Raw genomic sequence first — 16,119 nt, 5'->3', positions numbered from 1 at the left:
GTTGCCCAGGTTGGTCTCAAACCCATGTCTCAGGCAATCCTCTCACCTCGGCTTCTCAAAGTGCTAGAATTACAAGTTTGTGTCACTGCACCCAGCCTAACAGTTGCATTCTTATACACCAAAAACAAGCAGACAGAGAACCAAATTTAAAAAAACACAATCCCATTCACAATAACCACAAAAACAAAATGAAATCCCTAGGCTTCTTCCTAACTAAAGTGAAAGATCTTTACAACAAAAACTACAAAACACTGCATAAGAAGTCAAAGATGACATAAACTAATGGAAAAATATTTCAAACTCACAGATTGGAAGAATTAGCATTGTTAAGATGTCTATTCTACCACAGATAATCTAAGAATCAATGCTATTCCCATTAAATTATCAACATCATTCTTCTTAGACCTGGAAATAATACAGAAATTCATATGGAAACAAACAACCATGAATAGCCAAAAGAATCCTTAGCAAAAGAAACAAAGTGGGATGTTTCACACTTCCAGACTTTAAACTTTGTTATAAGACTACAATAATCAAAACAACTTGGTATTAGTATAAGAACAGGCCTGTAGACCAATGAAACAGGATAAAGACTCCAGAAGCAAAATGTCAGTTTCTCAACCAATTCATTTTCGACAAATCCTCCAGCAACAACCACTAGGGAAAAGAGAATCTATTCAGGAAATGGTGCTGGGAAAACTGGGTGATCACATGCAGAAGAACAAGAAAAGATCCCTATCTACCACCATACACAAATATTAACTCCAATGGATCAAAGACCTAAATGTAAAGTCCCAAACTTCAAGAATCATAGAAAATGCAGGAGACACTCTTACGGAAATCGGAATAGGCAACCAATTCCTGATAAAAATCCAAGATGTCTATACCATAAGAGATAAGATACCCAAGTGGCACCTCATGAAACTGAAAAGCTTCTGCAAAGTAAAAGAAACCATCAAGAGAGTGGGAGACAGTTCATAGAATGGGAAAAAATATTTGCCAAGGACATGTCTGACAAAAGCCTAAAACCAGAATCTACAAGGAACTCAAACATGTTGAAAGGAACAAAACGAACAGTCCCATTAAAAAGTGGGCAAAATACATGAATAGACACTTCTTAAAATAATCCATATGAACACCCACCAGACACATGAAAAAATGCTCAGCCTCACTAATCATCAGAGAAATGCAAATCAAAACCACACTTAGAACCTTCTAACTCCAGTAAGAATGGCCATCATTAATACAACAAAAAACAACAGATGCTGGCGAGAATGTAGAGAAAAGGGATCACTTCTACACAGTTGATGGGAATGCAAACTAGTTCAACCTCTATGGAAAACAGTGTAGTGATTTCTAAAAATAGCTATACATTGACCTTCTATATGATCCAGCAATCTCCCTTCTGGGAATACACCCAGAGGAAATCAAATCACTCTAGAAAAAAGATATTTGCACATTCATGTTTATTGCAGCACTATTTACAATAACAAAAACATGGAACCAACTGTGCTGCCCATCAAAACTGGACTGGATTTTTAAAATGTGGTACATATGCATGATGGTATATTACACAGCCATAAAGAAAAACAAAATTATGGACTTTGTAGCAACATGGATGGTTTTAGAGTCTATGATACTCAGTAATCTATCACAGAAACAAAGAACTGAGTACCACGTGTTCTCACTCATAAGTGGACCCTGAACACTTACCATAATAGTATAATAAAGGGAATGGCGATATTTGAAAACTGCCAGGAAAGGGATGGTGGCACATAACATTAATAATGATACCTAATTTCAAACCAGGCAAAGTGGGGACCAAACGTAGGCCCAAACTTTGCCTGTACAATGAACACTGTCATACCTAATCCTGAATTGTACTCCACATATTTAAAATAAAATAAATTTTAAAAATAAAAAGGAAGACAAAAATAGAACAATCATAAATTAAAAAACAAAGTTGGAAATCTTACGCATCTTGCTTTTAAAACCAAATGCAAATCTACAATAAACAAAAGAATATAACACAGGCACGCAGACAGACATATAAATCAGTACAATCAATTCTAGAATCTACAAATATACCCACACATCCATGGGTAGTAACAAAGATGCCAAAACATTTTAATTAAAAAATTATTTTACAAATACTGATAGGAAAACTGATTATCCACAAATAAAAATGTGAGTTGGACTTTTTACTTACATGCTTACAAAAATTAATTCAAAATATACCAAAAAATAAATATAAAGGGTAGAACTCTAAATCTCTAAAAATAAGACACAGAGGCTAATATTTGTGACTTTTGATTAGGAAATGATTTTTTTTAGAAACAACACCCAAAGTAAAAGGAACCAATTTAAAATATATAATTTGGCCTTCATCAAAATTAGCACTTTTGTGCCTCAAAGGACACCATCAAAAAAGCAAAAAGACAACCTACAGACTTAAAGAATATATTTCTGATATGATATTTCAAATCACATACTTGCTAAGGAACTTGCATAAAAAATATAATAAAAACACAACTCAGTAGTAAAAGATAAATAATTCATTCAAAATTGGCAAAGGATCTGAATATAAATTTTCCGAAAAAATATACAAAGGCTACTTAGCACATGAAAAATGCTCAAAATCACTAGAGGTCAAGAAAATTTAAACCATAATTAGACATGCCATCACTCTAACTGGCCATAATAAAAAGACGTAAACATGTGGCAAAAAAGTAGAGAAATTGAAGCCCTTGTGCATTAGTGGAGAAAATGGAAAATAATGCAGGCACAACACAAAATAGTCTAGCAATCTCTCAAAAGCTTAAATATACAATTGCACTGTGACTCGGAAATTTCACTTCTAGATACATACTCAAGAGAAATGAAATCTTGTCCACATAGAGCTTACACATGAATTTAATAAACATTATTAATAATTGCCAAAAACTAAAAAAAATCAATGTTTATCAACCAGTGAATGAATAAATAAAATATGTATTTCTGTACTATGTAATACTATATGGCCATAAAATGAAATTGGATTATTAAACATGCTATTTCATGGATGAACCCATTATACTAAGTAAGAAAAGCCTGTCACAAAGAACATATATTACATGATTTCATTTATTTTTCTGAAGTCCAGAATAGACAAATTTATGCAGACAGAAAATAGGTTGGTGGTTGCCTAGGGCAGGTGGATGCAGAATCTAGGGTTGGGAGATAAAGGCTAAAGTTTATAGGGTTTTGAGGGGGGAGACTAAACTGATTGTCATGCTGGATGCACAATTCTGTGAATATGCAAAGAAACACTGAATTTTACACAATAATTAGTAAGATATAGTTTATATGAATTATATTTTGACAAACTTACATTAAAAATTCCTAGTTGTGTGTGGTGGTGCATGCCTGTAGTTCCAGTTACTTAGAAGACTGAGGAGGAAGGCTTACCCGAACCCAGCAGGTCAGAGGCTGCAGTAGCCATGAGTGTGCCATTACACTCCAGCCTGGACAACAGAGGGAGGCTCCATCTAAAAAAAACCCTCCAAAATCCTTGAACCAAGATAGTCAAGAAATACTGATTCAGCTGGAAAGCCACATAAGAGCAGTGATTTGTCTTTGCAAGATTATTTTAGCTAAATGGTAGCATCTATAAAATAACAGGAACATTAAACATAACTGTGTAAATAGGAGGCCATTTACCTTGTTTCTCTCCTTGCCATCTCTCTGCTCCAAGTATTTATGTAATGCATTAACAACAAAGTTCAAGAGTTATATTTTAACTTGATTATTTAACCTTATAAATATAAGAATGGGAAATAGAATTTAAAAAGGCAACTGGAAAGGAAGCCTCTGCTGCACCAGGATGTCTATGAAGTGGACTTCAGTTCTTCTGCTGATACAGAAGAGTTGTTACTTTAGCTCTGGGAGTTGTGGGAAGGTGCTGGTGTGGCCCACAGAATACAGTTTGATGATTATGAAGATAATCCTGAATGAAGTTGTTCAGAGAGGTCATGAGGTGACTGTATTGACATCTTCAGCCTCCATTCTTGTTGATCCCAGCAAATCATCCACTATTAAATTTGAAGTTTATCCCACACCGTTAACTAAAGATGACTTTGGGGGTGTTTTTGTGAAACTGGTGGACAGATGGATGTATGATCTTCCAAAATATACCTTTCTGTCACATTTTTCAAAAGCACAAGAATTGTTTTGGAAATATTCTGAATGTATTAGACATCTCTATAAAGATGTTGTTTTGAACAAGAAACTTATGGCAAAATTACAAGAGTCAAAGTTTGATGTTATTCTTGCTGAAGCTGTCGGTCCCTGTGGTGAGCTGCTGGCTGAGCTTCTTAAAATACCCTTTGTGTACAGTCTTCGCTTTTCTCCTGGCTACACACTTGAGAAGTATAGTAAAGGACTTCTGTTCCCTCCTTCCTATGTACCTGTCATGCTGTCAGAATTAAGTGATCAAATGACATTCATGGAGAGAATAAAAAATATGTTATATGTGCTTTATTTCTATATGAGGGGTGTTCCAAGTACCTGATACAAAGAAAGGGGATCAGATTTACAGTGAAGTACTAGGTAAGTTATATTTTCAATTGGTGGTTATTAAATTCTAACTTTCCGCATGACGTTGAAGATGATATTGTATGAATATCAAGTCAGAGGAGGAGATTTCTTTAAGTGATATGATGAAATGAAAATATATGATGATCTATCAATTTCACAAATAGTTTGAACATCTTACGTAGGATCAGTTAGAACCCTGGGACCGTCACTTCTACAGGAAAATCCAGGAATTCATAAATCTGCAAATTGAAGCATTTGTGATTTTTTAAACAATCATATGTTCATTTTACTATACTTTTATTTTTAAAAAGTCAATAGACACATCAAAAAAAATCTTGAAGAAGGCAAATATGTCATTAAAAAGTTACACATATTTCTAGTACAGTTTTCATGGTAGCATTAAGAAGCTGTTTCTCCTTGTGTAATTCAGTTTGCATATTGATAAATTAATTATTTTTCATATAACCCAAAGGAGTCCTTCTCATTTAAGAGACGTGATGGCTGTATTGCAGCAACAGAAGCGAAAATAGTTTGGCATTTGTAATAGTTATACATTCTTTAACAAAGAACTTGAAATTATTTAAGGACTGAATTCTCACTGAAGTGTGAACATCTGTTTTAAATCTCTATTTTATTAAATTATACCTCTCAATTAAGGAAAATATGAGCCAGATTGAGAAGTAAAAAGTATCTAATTCAATAATTTCTGAATATTCCCCAGCTATCATTTGTAAATATATTTATTTTTAAATAACTAATATCATTACAATCTTAATATAAAACAAAAGCAGTGCTGAGTATAAAAATTTCAACCATACTTTCCAAAAACTAAGAGTTTACTTGGAGAACTAAGGATCAAGAGACTAGGTTTATTGCCTTCTAGAAACTAGACTTAGTACTTCTTAAAAAGTTGTTTTCATAGTTATGGTAGTATTACTTGATTGTGGAGTGCAAAAATGTGATTAAGTGAATATTTGCTACTATTGCAGTATCTGAGAGTAAACAAATGCAGGTTTAATACTACAATGACTTATTAAATAATTACTTATATATACTGATGTGATGTTAGAGATGGGGTTACTTCACAATTATTTTTAACACTTTGCCACTCTGTATATTCATATTAGGAACATATATATTACTTGTAAATTATTTTATGCTTATATACAAATGTGCACATGTTGTTCTATCAAAGCATAGATGTTCTATATGTCTTTAGCTACATTATTTCAAGTCTTTTAAGGAAAATACCTATATAGTACATGGCAGGTCTCTAGTGTCATGCAACATAGTCTTTTTTTTTCTTTTTTTTTTTTTTACTTTTTGCTATTTTGTTTTCCTTCAGGAAGACCTACTACATTATCCGAAACAATGGGGAAAGCTGAAAAGTGGCTCATTCATACTTATTGGGATTTTGATTTTCCTCATCCATTCTTACCAAATGTTGATTTCATTGGAGGACACCACTGTAAACCTGCAAAACCTCTACCAAAAGTAAGCATACTTTTTTTGATTTTATTTTGTTTGCTTTCCATTTTCAGAAGGAATGACTATTTTTCATTCAGAGTGTTTGGTTCACAATGAGAGAAACATGGGAGGTCAACTAAAATGACTTGCCATTCGAAACCCATATATTTCTATACCATCACAAATTTGTGAATTTCATTTTTATTACTGAATAAGGAGGGATATTAGGATACTTAGTATCCTGAAATATATATGAAAGTATTAGTCATTCATTAAAAGAATATCTATAATGCAACTGGCTAAAACAATGGGTCGGTACTGGATTTTCAGAGAAACAAAGTAGGCACAGTTTCTGATCCCACTCACCTTACATTCCACTTTGAAAAATCTGAAAGTGCTATAATTAAAGACCACAATGATAAGCAACATTCAGAACAGATTTCAAAATCATTAATAATTAAGGTGAGCCCTGAATAATGTGCAGGAATAGATGAAAGGACGAGGGAGCAAGGAGCACGCAAAAGAAAAACAGGTAGAGAAGTAAGGCTGTGTCCCCAGACTCTGTGTTTAGTTTGCAGGAAAGGTCTGAGTATAAAAGACGATGATATTAGAGAGGTGAGTTGAAGCCAGATACTTACAAGAAGTTTGAGTATATATTAAGTGCATTGAGGAGATACTGAATAGAATTAAGAAATGAAGACATATCAGATTTTCTTTAATCATAAAACAAAAAACAACAACAAAAAAACACAAGATATTCAACAGATTGAATTGCAGAAAGGCAAGACTGGAAAGAGTACACCATTTAGGAAATTTTGTCTACGTATATTTTAAAAGAATAAAGCACTTGGGAAAAATGTGTCAAGCGTTTTAAAATACATATAGTCATTACCTTTATAATATATTTATATGCACCTATACAGAGAAAAAAATAAATCAAGATGAATGGATTCAATATTTGTGAAATATGTCCACTGTTAAAAAGTGGAATAGAATGCTAACAGGGAAAATTACCCCTACTTTTACCATAATAGCAACAACTTCATATTGTGTTGTGTGGAAAAAAATATGTTAATACACTGAAACAGGCAAAATGTTCCTGACCCATAGTGATCCAGAAGTATTATAGATATCATAATTGTTGTTATTTTTGTTAGTAGTGTTATCAAATAGATGACACATATCAGTCACAAGATAAAATTATTCACTTAATAGAAACTGATTTGCCAACATGTCAAGAGTATATGCTCTCTAGCAAAGTCCTTGATAAAATACCTTGTTGACTTGTTTAAATGTAAATGTTTAAATTTTGTCAATAAGATGAGCAAGCTGAAATGCTAAAATGTTATTGTAAGGGATGAGGCTCTTTCCCAGTATTCTAGCTTAAAAAGAAAAACATTCCTCAATAAGATAAATTTGTGCCCCTGAAAAATTTCCAGCCAAACCCAATGTGTACTTGCTTTCACTCCAAAATTTCAACCAATCATCACTGAGATCACAGAGTTTTACTTCTTAGAGCATATAAGGGATGGTTTATCTCATCAGAGTAGATGTTTTCTGCCTAATGCCCAGCCTATAGTACACCTCATTAAAGCTACCTTGGGGAACTTGAACTTCGATCTCACAATTGTCTGACATAGAAGCACAGAGAAAATGCAACTGCATATATAATAAAATCTAAATAATTTCTACCCCTTGTAACTGAAAACTGCCCTTAGGTCTGAATTACTAAAGAATTCTGTCAGCATGGAGGATGATATTCCTTATGAAGGAACACAAGAACCTAATATATTTTACTTTAATATCATACTTTTATGGCATAAGTAGAAATCTTTACTACATTATTATTAAAAAAATCCCTTAAGAATTTGTCTATCTTCTTGTTAGCAGCAACATAAAACTGAACTTTTTTTGAAGAGATAAAATTCAATATATAGGTTGAATGCAAATGGTTTAGACTGTCTATATATCACAATTTTTACAAGGGATCAAAGCAGAGGTAAGAAAAATGAAACTTCTTGGCAACCCCCGGAGTCCCCTCCCACTGTGGGAGTTTTCTTGTCTTCTCAATAAATCCTGCTTTAAAAAAAAAAAGAATAATGAAACTTCTTTCAATCCAACCTAGTCTCAAAAAAGTTTCCCTTTCATATGGAAGGAAACTGATAGGGCCACAGGGAGGGAAAACAAAGTAGATGAGAAAGAGGACAAAGGGAAGAATGAGTACTAAAACACTAGGCATAATTACTTTTATTGGCTGTTGTTATTAATTAAACAAGGAAGATTTGAATCCAAGTCTATAGTCATAAAATTTCTCTTCTAATTCTTTATTTTATAAAATAAGTGTTACCCTAAATTTCTTGCTTTTCATTAAGTATTAGATTCTCAGACGATGTCTGTGTATTTTAAAAGAATAAAGCACTTGGAAAAATGTGTCAAGAATTTTTAAAATGCATATAGTCATTGCCTTTATATTATATTTATATACACTTATACAAAGGAAATAATAAATCAAGATGAACAGACTCAATATTTGTGAAATATGCCCTTAAAATAAACATTGCAATAATTCATATACCTCATATGAATAATTGAATACAAACTTGTATCAAATACATTATATGTGAATACAAACTTGTACTGTGTGCATACATCACCATTAAATTCATGTTATCAAAAATGTTTATTACACTGTCATCCATAGTGTTAGTTTAATTGAAAAATCAAAGGCAAAAGGAGGAATAGAACAAGATCACAATTTTTTTGTATATTGAAAACATATATATATAAAATAAGATTAAAATATCTAAATTTAAGCCACATGTATACATTGAGTTATATAAATAAAATAAAACTACAATGAAAGCACATGCATTTTAAATCAGAACATTCTCTAGACAGAGAGTATAGGAGAAATTTATTTTCTTTTTAAAAATGGTCATAATTTTACATATCTCACACTGATCTTATATTACCTTCTTAAGATATTACAGAATGAGATCAGTGACACATCTGTAAGTAGAGGGCATATAATTTCAATACTAGGTGCTGGATGCTCGATGGATGACCTGAAATAGTAATAGAGTAACTCTCACATAAATGTGATATCATTGGTTCAAATTACATTTCTAAAAAATACTTGGCAATATGTGCTGTGCACATCAAAATTTAATTTCTTTTATTATTTCAAGAATAGTTTTAAAATTAAGTTTTACACTAGCGATTAGTACATATTACTTTGAAAAGAACTGGTCATATTTTACAGTGAGAAATACTAATAATATATTTAAAACAAAAGGAATAATAATGAAACCATTAGTATACACATTTGACATTATATTCAGGAAAGTTTTGTCTCTACATATTTTACTTTTTTGCAAGTAAAATCACCAACATTTTAGCTAGAATAACTAAGAAAAAATGAAAACCCAAATAAATATAACCAGAAAAAAAAAGAAGACATCACATAAGACCACAGAAATACAGAGGATCATTACAGATTATTATATAAAACTACATGCCAACAAATTGCAAAACAAGGAAGACATGAATAAATTCCTGGACACAGACCAATTACCAAAATTGAACTATGACATAATAGAAAACCTGAAAAATTAATATCAAGTAGTGAAATCAGTACCATATAAGGAAAAGTCTCTCATCAAGGAAAAGCACAAAACCTGATGGCTTCCAATTAAAATTTATTTAGAAATAGGTAGTGGAGTAATGATGGAAAATGGTGAAGTAGGAAACTTCAAAGCTCTGTCCTTCCACCAAATTTTCAAAAAAATAATTCTCCAAAAATTAGAATAGGTGGAAACATTCCAAAATATTGAATTAAGCCCTTATATTAGAACTGCACAGACATCACGAAAACTGTATACTACTTATCAATATCTCTTGTTAATAAGACACAAAAACCTTCCAAGTATCCTAGCAAATGAAATATAGCAACATGAAAAAGGTTTATGCACAATAAACAAGCTGAATTTATACCAAAGTGCAGTATTGCTTTAATATCTGAAAAAATCAATTAATATATTATATTATACCATGCCATTAGAATAAAGAACATAAATTGCATAATCATTTCAATAAATGCAGAAAATGTTTTTATAAAATCTAATAAGTTTAATTACAAAAATACTCAGTAAACTAGAAATTGAAACTTCTGCAAATGGATATTTGGCATCTATATTGAACACAGAGCTACTACCATAGTTAATGGAGAAAGACTAACTCCATTCTTCTTACTTCTAGTCAGCATTCTATTTCAGGTTTCAGCCAAGCCAAATATCCAAGAAAATAAAATGATAGGAACTCATTTTAGAAAGGAAAAAGCTAAATTATCCCTATTTACATATGACATGATCTTATAATGAAAAATGTTTAGCAATCCACTAGACTAATAAATAAAGCAGTTTTAGAATACAAGATCAATAAAAATTTCTATATAATTGCAATAATATTCAAAATAAAATTAAAACAGTCACACAATGTACCATTAAAAGAAGATAATGCTTAGGAACAAATGTAACAAAAAATAATGTACAACTCACATTGTGAAATCTACAAGACACTGTAAAAGAAATTACAGAATGTCTAATTACATGAAATTGTGAATTGAAATACTTAATATTGTTATAATGGCCATACTTTACTCCCCAAATTGATAGATTCAATGCAATTTCTATCAAAATCTCAGACTGTTTTTTTTACATAAATAGACAAAATGATCCTGAAATGTATATTAATATTCAAGAGACATAGTCATATCAAAACAAGACAGGTGTGGTGTCATACCCCTGTAGTTCCAGTTTCTTGGGAGGTCAAGACAGAAGATTCAGTAGAGGCTAGGTATTCAAGTCCAACCTAGATAACGCAAGTGAGACACACTCATTTTCAAAAACATGAAAGAAAGAAAGAAAGAAAGAAAGAAAGAAAGAAAGAAAGAAAGAAAGAAAGAAAGAAAGAAAGAAAGAAAGAAAGAGAAAGAAAGAAAGGAAGGAAGGAAGGAAGGAAGGAAGGAAGGAAGAAAGAGCAATCTTAAAATAAAAAACCAAGGTTGTCAAATTTACACATCCTGCTTTTAAAACCAAATACAAATCTACAAGAAACAAGAGAATGCAGCACAGGCATACAGACAGACATATAGATCAAGTAATCAATTACAGAACCTAGAAATATACCCATATATCTATGAGTTGTGACAAAAGTGCCAAAACATTTTAATTTAAAAATTATTTAACAAATACTAGTAGGAAAACTGATTATCCACATAAAGTTTTTTTTGAGTTGTAGCCAGACATGGTAGCATGCTTCTCTAGCTCCAGTTACTTGGAAGACTAAGACAGAAGGATTGCCTAAGCCCAGCAGATCGAGGCTGCAGTGGCCGTGAGTATACCACTGCACACTGGCCTGGAGAATAAGAGGGAGATTCCAACTCAAAAATAAAAAAAATTGAGTTGAACCTCTTTACTTCAATGTTCACAAAAACTAACTCAAAATATATTTGAAAATTAAGCATAAAGGGTACAACTACACATCTCTAAAAATAAAACATGGAGGTTAATATTTGTTACTTTTGATTTGGAAGTAATTTTTTAGATGCAATGCCCTAAGTAAAATCAACCAAATTGAAATAGAAAATTTGGACTTAATCAAAATTAACAATTTTGTGCCTCAAGGGTTCCTTCAAAGAGTAAAAAGACAGCCTCGAGAATTAAAAACTATATTTCTGATATTTTAAATCATATACTTGCTAAGGTACTTATATCAAAAATATATTAAAAACACAACTCAATAATAAAAAACAAATATTTCAATCAAATTTGGCAAAGGATCTGACTATAAATTTTCCAAAGCAAAATGCACAGTGGCTAATTAGCATATGAAAAATACTCAGAATCACAGAGACCAAGAAAATGTAAACCATAATGAGATATGATACCACTCCCATTGGCTGTGAAAAACAACATATATGAGTAGAGAAACTGAAACTCTTATGCATGGAGGAGAAAATGGAAAATAATGCAGGCACAATGAAAAACAGTCCAGCAATCTCTCAAAAGTTGAAACAGTCACCTTATGACCCTGTCATTCCACTTCTAAATACATACTCAAGAGAAATGAAGTCATGTCCACACAGAGCTTGCACATAAATTTAATAAAGTTCATTTGTCATAGCCAAAAAATGAAAAAAATCAAAATTCATCAATTTATCAATGAAAAACTAAAGTGTGTATATCCATACTAGACAATAATATGACAGTTAAATGAGATGGAATTATTAAATATGCTGTTCCATGGTTGAACACTTAAAACATTATGCTAAGTAAGAAAAACCAGTCACAGAGACCACATATTTTATGATTTCATTTATTATTTTACTCCAGAATAGAGAAATTTATACAAACAGAAAATAGGGGAACAAAGTAAAAAGTCAGGAAGATGGCAGCCGAGCCAGTCCGGCTATGCAAGTCCCCATGTGAGTGAGTGAGTGTATGGAAAATGTTATGTACCAACTGGTGAGTGGGTGGGTGTATAGGTGGCTGAGTGACCCAGGGCTCTCCTGATGTAGCAGCTGGTGCCACAGCTGCTGGGCTTGGACCCTAGCGAGTCCTGGGACACAGAAGCTGAGCGCCATTTTCTTTTTCTATCTTTTTTTTTTTTTTTTTTTGCATCAGCAAACCTTCCCTGGGAAGAAAATGCTGGGAGAGTCTGTCTAGTGGGAGCTTGTGAGCAAGAGGCCAGATCCCTAGTGCAACAGCTGGTGCTGCAGCTTCTCTGCTTCATCCCAGGCTCTTCCCAGGTCACAGATGCCAAGCGCCATTATTTTTGTTTAATGGACAAAAGTGGCGGGAGAAAATATCGCCCCAGACTCTCCCTCACCACTGGAGCAGGAAAGAGACTGCCAGTTCCTGGCACTTCAGTATCTGGCTGGGAACTGAGCAGGGACTGCAGAGGGAGTCCAGAGGCAAAGTCCTAAGGAAGAGGCCAAGATAGGCACCCCACCACTATATGAAGGCGGGACAGGAAAGTGCTCTGACTTGCTCACCATGGAGCAACAGATCCGATCTCTGTGACTGCCTGATCAACTACTCAGGGATTGATCATGATCCAGATGGAATATCCCGAAAGCACAAACTTGGGAGAGACCTGAGGAGTGCTGAATTCCAGGGCACCACCCCCTACCCTGATCTAGCCCCAGGGAAACAAGGTGTGGCCAGAAAAGGATGAGGAGAACTCCAAAGAGATCAGTGGTGAGTCTGTGGCTGACCCAAACCCCCTGCCTCCCAGCTATCCTCTGAGCATCAGACCCACACAGCTTGGCCACGACTGCCAGGGACAAACCCAGGTGGAGCCTGGACATCAATTACAATAGGAGAACTCCATTCCAGGATAGGCCTGGCTGGGAAATGCCCCCAAGTACATACTAGGTGAAGAGATCTCCCAGACCATACAAGAGTGGGAGGGAAGGACTGCCCCACCCACCTACACTGCCCCACTTCCTTCCCTGCTTCAGACATTGAGAAGAAAGTGAAAGAGGTGGTTTTGCAGGAGCAACCTAATTAGAGGAGCAATTACAGAGCCTGCACAAGAGGGCAGGTTTTATTTATTTTAGTTTTCAATTTTTTTTAATTTTTAAAAATTTTTTGACAGTTTGCTAGTTCATCTATTTTTAAAATATTTTTCCTCTGTGCATGAATGTGTATGTGAAGGTTTGACCTGCATCCCCCCAAAATATTTTTTTCTTTTCTTTATTTCTTTCTTTCTTCTTTTATTTGTCATTTTCTGTTCATGTGTGTACGTGAATAATTGAGTCTTTCAATTTTGTTGTTGGTGGTTTGTTTTTGCTCTTTTGTTTTTGTGGGGTTTTTAAATTTTCATTTCTTATAGTTTAAGATGTGTGTCAATATATGTGTGAGGGTTCGACCTGAATTCCTTTTTTTTCTTTTCCCTCTGGTCTTTCTGCTTTTCTTTTCTATTCACTTTATGGTATGCATGTGTGTGTGTGTTTAGTTTTCTTAGATTTTTGTTGTTGTTGTTTGTTTTGTTTCACTTTGTTGTTATTCCAATTTGTTTTGGGGTGTGTGGGTATGTCTCTGTGTGTGTGTGTGTGTGTGTGTGTGTGTGTGTGTGTGTGTGTGTGTGTTCAATTGTTTTTTGCATTGGTTTCTGCTTTGCATTGTCATATAGAGTGGTGGTGAGAAGTGGATCTCAGGGAACACATACCACAATAAGTGAACATTGTAATTTGCAAGTGGTTACAAAAAAAGGACCTTGGTCAAACGGCTTTCCAGCAGAATTCTACAAAACATACAAGGAGGAGCTGATACCAATCCTACTGAAAGTATTCCAGACAATTGAGAAAGATGGAAATCTCTGCAAATCATTTTACAAAGCTAACATCACACTGATACACAAACTGGGTAAAGACTCAACAAAAAAAGAGAACTACAGGCCAATATCCCTGATGAAAATAGATGCAAAAATCCTCAAAAAGATTCTAGCAAATAAGATCCAAAAACACATCTCAAAAATCACCCAACATGGGGAAATGGGGTGGGGACAAGGATGTGGATGTGGCAGTAGTGGGAATCTGCCTGGGGAAGGGGGACAAACCTCATCAACAAGGGTATCTGTTTAATGATTATATTTGTATACCTAACCCTGAATTGTACCCCACAATTTAAAACAAAAAATTTAAGTTTAAAAAAAAATGCATCCACCTTAACCAAGTAGGCTTCTTCCCCAGGACCCCAGGATGCAGGGATTGTTCAACATTCACAAGACCTTGAATGTAATTAAATATATCAGCAGATGTAAAAAAAAAAGAACCACATGATTATATCATTAGATGCAGAAAAAGTTTTAGATAAAATTCAGCATCCCTTCTTGATAAAAACTCTCAAACACCTAGGTATAGAAAGAACATACCTCAAAATAGTAAGTGCCATCTATGATAAACCCACAGCTAACATGTTGCTAAATGGACAGAAACTGGAAACATTTCCTCTGAAAACTAGACAAGACAAGGCTGCCCACTCTCACCCCTCTTGTTCAACATTGTGTTGGAAGTTCTAATTAGGGAAAGTAGACAAGAGAGGGAAATCAGGGGTATCCAGGGGTATCCAAATAGTCAAGTTATCCCTCTTTGCTGATGATATGATCCTATACCTTGAAAATACCAAAAGAATCTGTCAAAAATCTGCTAGCACTGATAAAGGACTTTGGCAAAGTCTCAGGGTACAAAATAAATGTGCAAAAGACAGTTATATTCTTATACACCAACAACAAGCAGTCAGAGATCCAAATTAAAAGCACAATCCCATTCATAACAGCCACACACAAAAATGAAATAACTCGGCATCTACCAAACCAGAGAAGTGAAAGACCTACACAATGAGAACTACAAAATACTGCTGAAATAATCCAAGAAGACACAAATGGAAAAGTATTTCATGCTCATGGATAGGAAGATGTCCTATCCTGTTAAGATGTTAAGATGTTAAGATGTTAAGATGTCCATCCTACAAAAGGCAATCTACAGATTCAACGTAATACCCATTAAGTTGCCAATATCATTCATCTCTGAACTGGAAATGACAGTGCAGAAATTCATATGGAAATATAAATGACCACGAATAGTCAAAACAATCCTTAGAAAAGGAAACAAAGCAGGAGGTATCACACTTCCAGATTTCCAACTTTACTGTAAGTCTGCAGCAATCAAAACAACCTGGTATTGGTACATGAACAGGCACATAGACCAATGGAACAGGATAGAGATTCTGGAAGCAAAGCCTCAATTCCTCAACCAACTCATCTTTGACAAACCCTCCAATAATAACCATTGGGGAGAGGAGAACCTATTCAGTAAATGGTGCTGGGAAAACGGACTGACCACATGCAGAAGATTGAAACAAGACCCCTACCTATCACCATACATAAAAATTTACTCTAAATGAATTAAAGACCTAACATAAAGCCTCAAACTATAAGAATCTTAGAAAACGCAGGAGACAATCTTATGAAAATTGGAACTGGCAACCAATTCCTATTCAGAACCCCAAATGC

At 33.9% G+C, this 16,119-nt stretch overlaps 1 pseudogene; it reads left to right on the top strand.

Moving 5' to 3' along the window:
• The first annotated feature begins 3,862 nt into the window (after positions 1 to 3,862).
• Positions 3,863 to 7,325, top strand: LOC103258292 (annotated as a pseudogene).
• Positions 7,326 to 16,119: the final 8,794 nt, after the last annotated feature.

Source organism: Carlito syrichta, unplaced genomic scaffold (genome assembly GCF_000164805.1).
Source record: "Carlito syrichta isolate Samal-C Ts95f unplaced genomic scaffold, Tarsius_syrichta-2.0.1 Scaffold82710, whole genome shotgun sequence".
NCBI classification, from domain to species: Eukaryota; Metazoa; Chordata; class Mammalia; order Primates; family Tarsiidae; genus Carlito; species Carlito syrichta.
The sequence above is the reverse complement of the archived record's forward strand: the minus strand, read 5'-3'. Positions and strand labels throughout refer to the sequence as shown.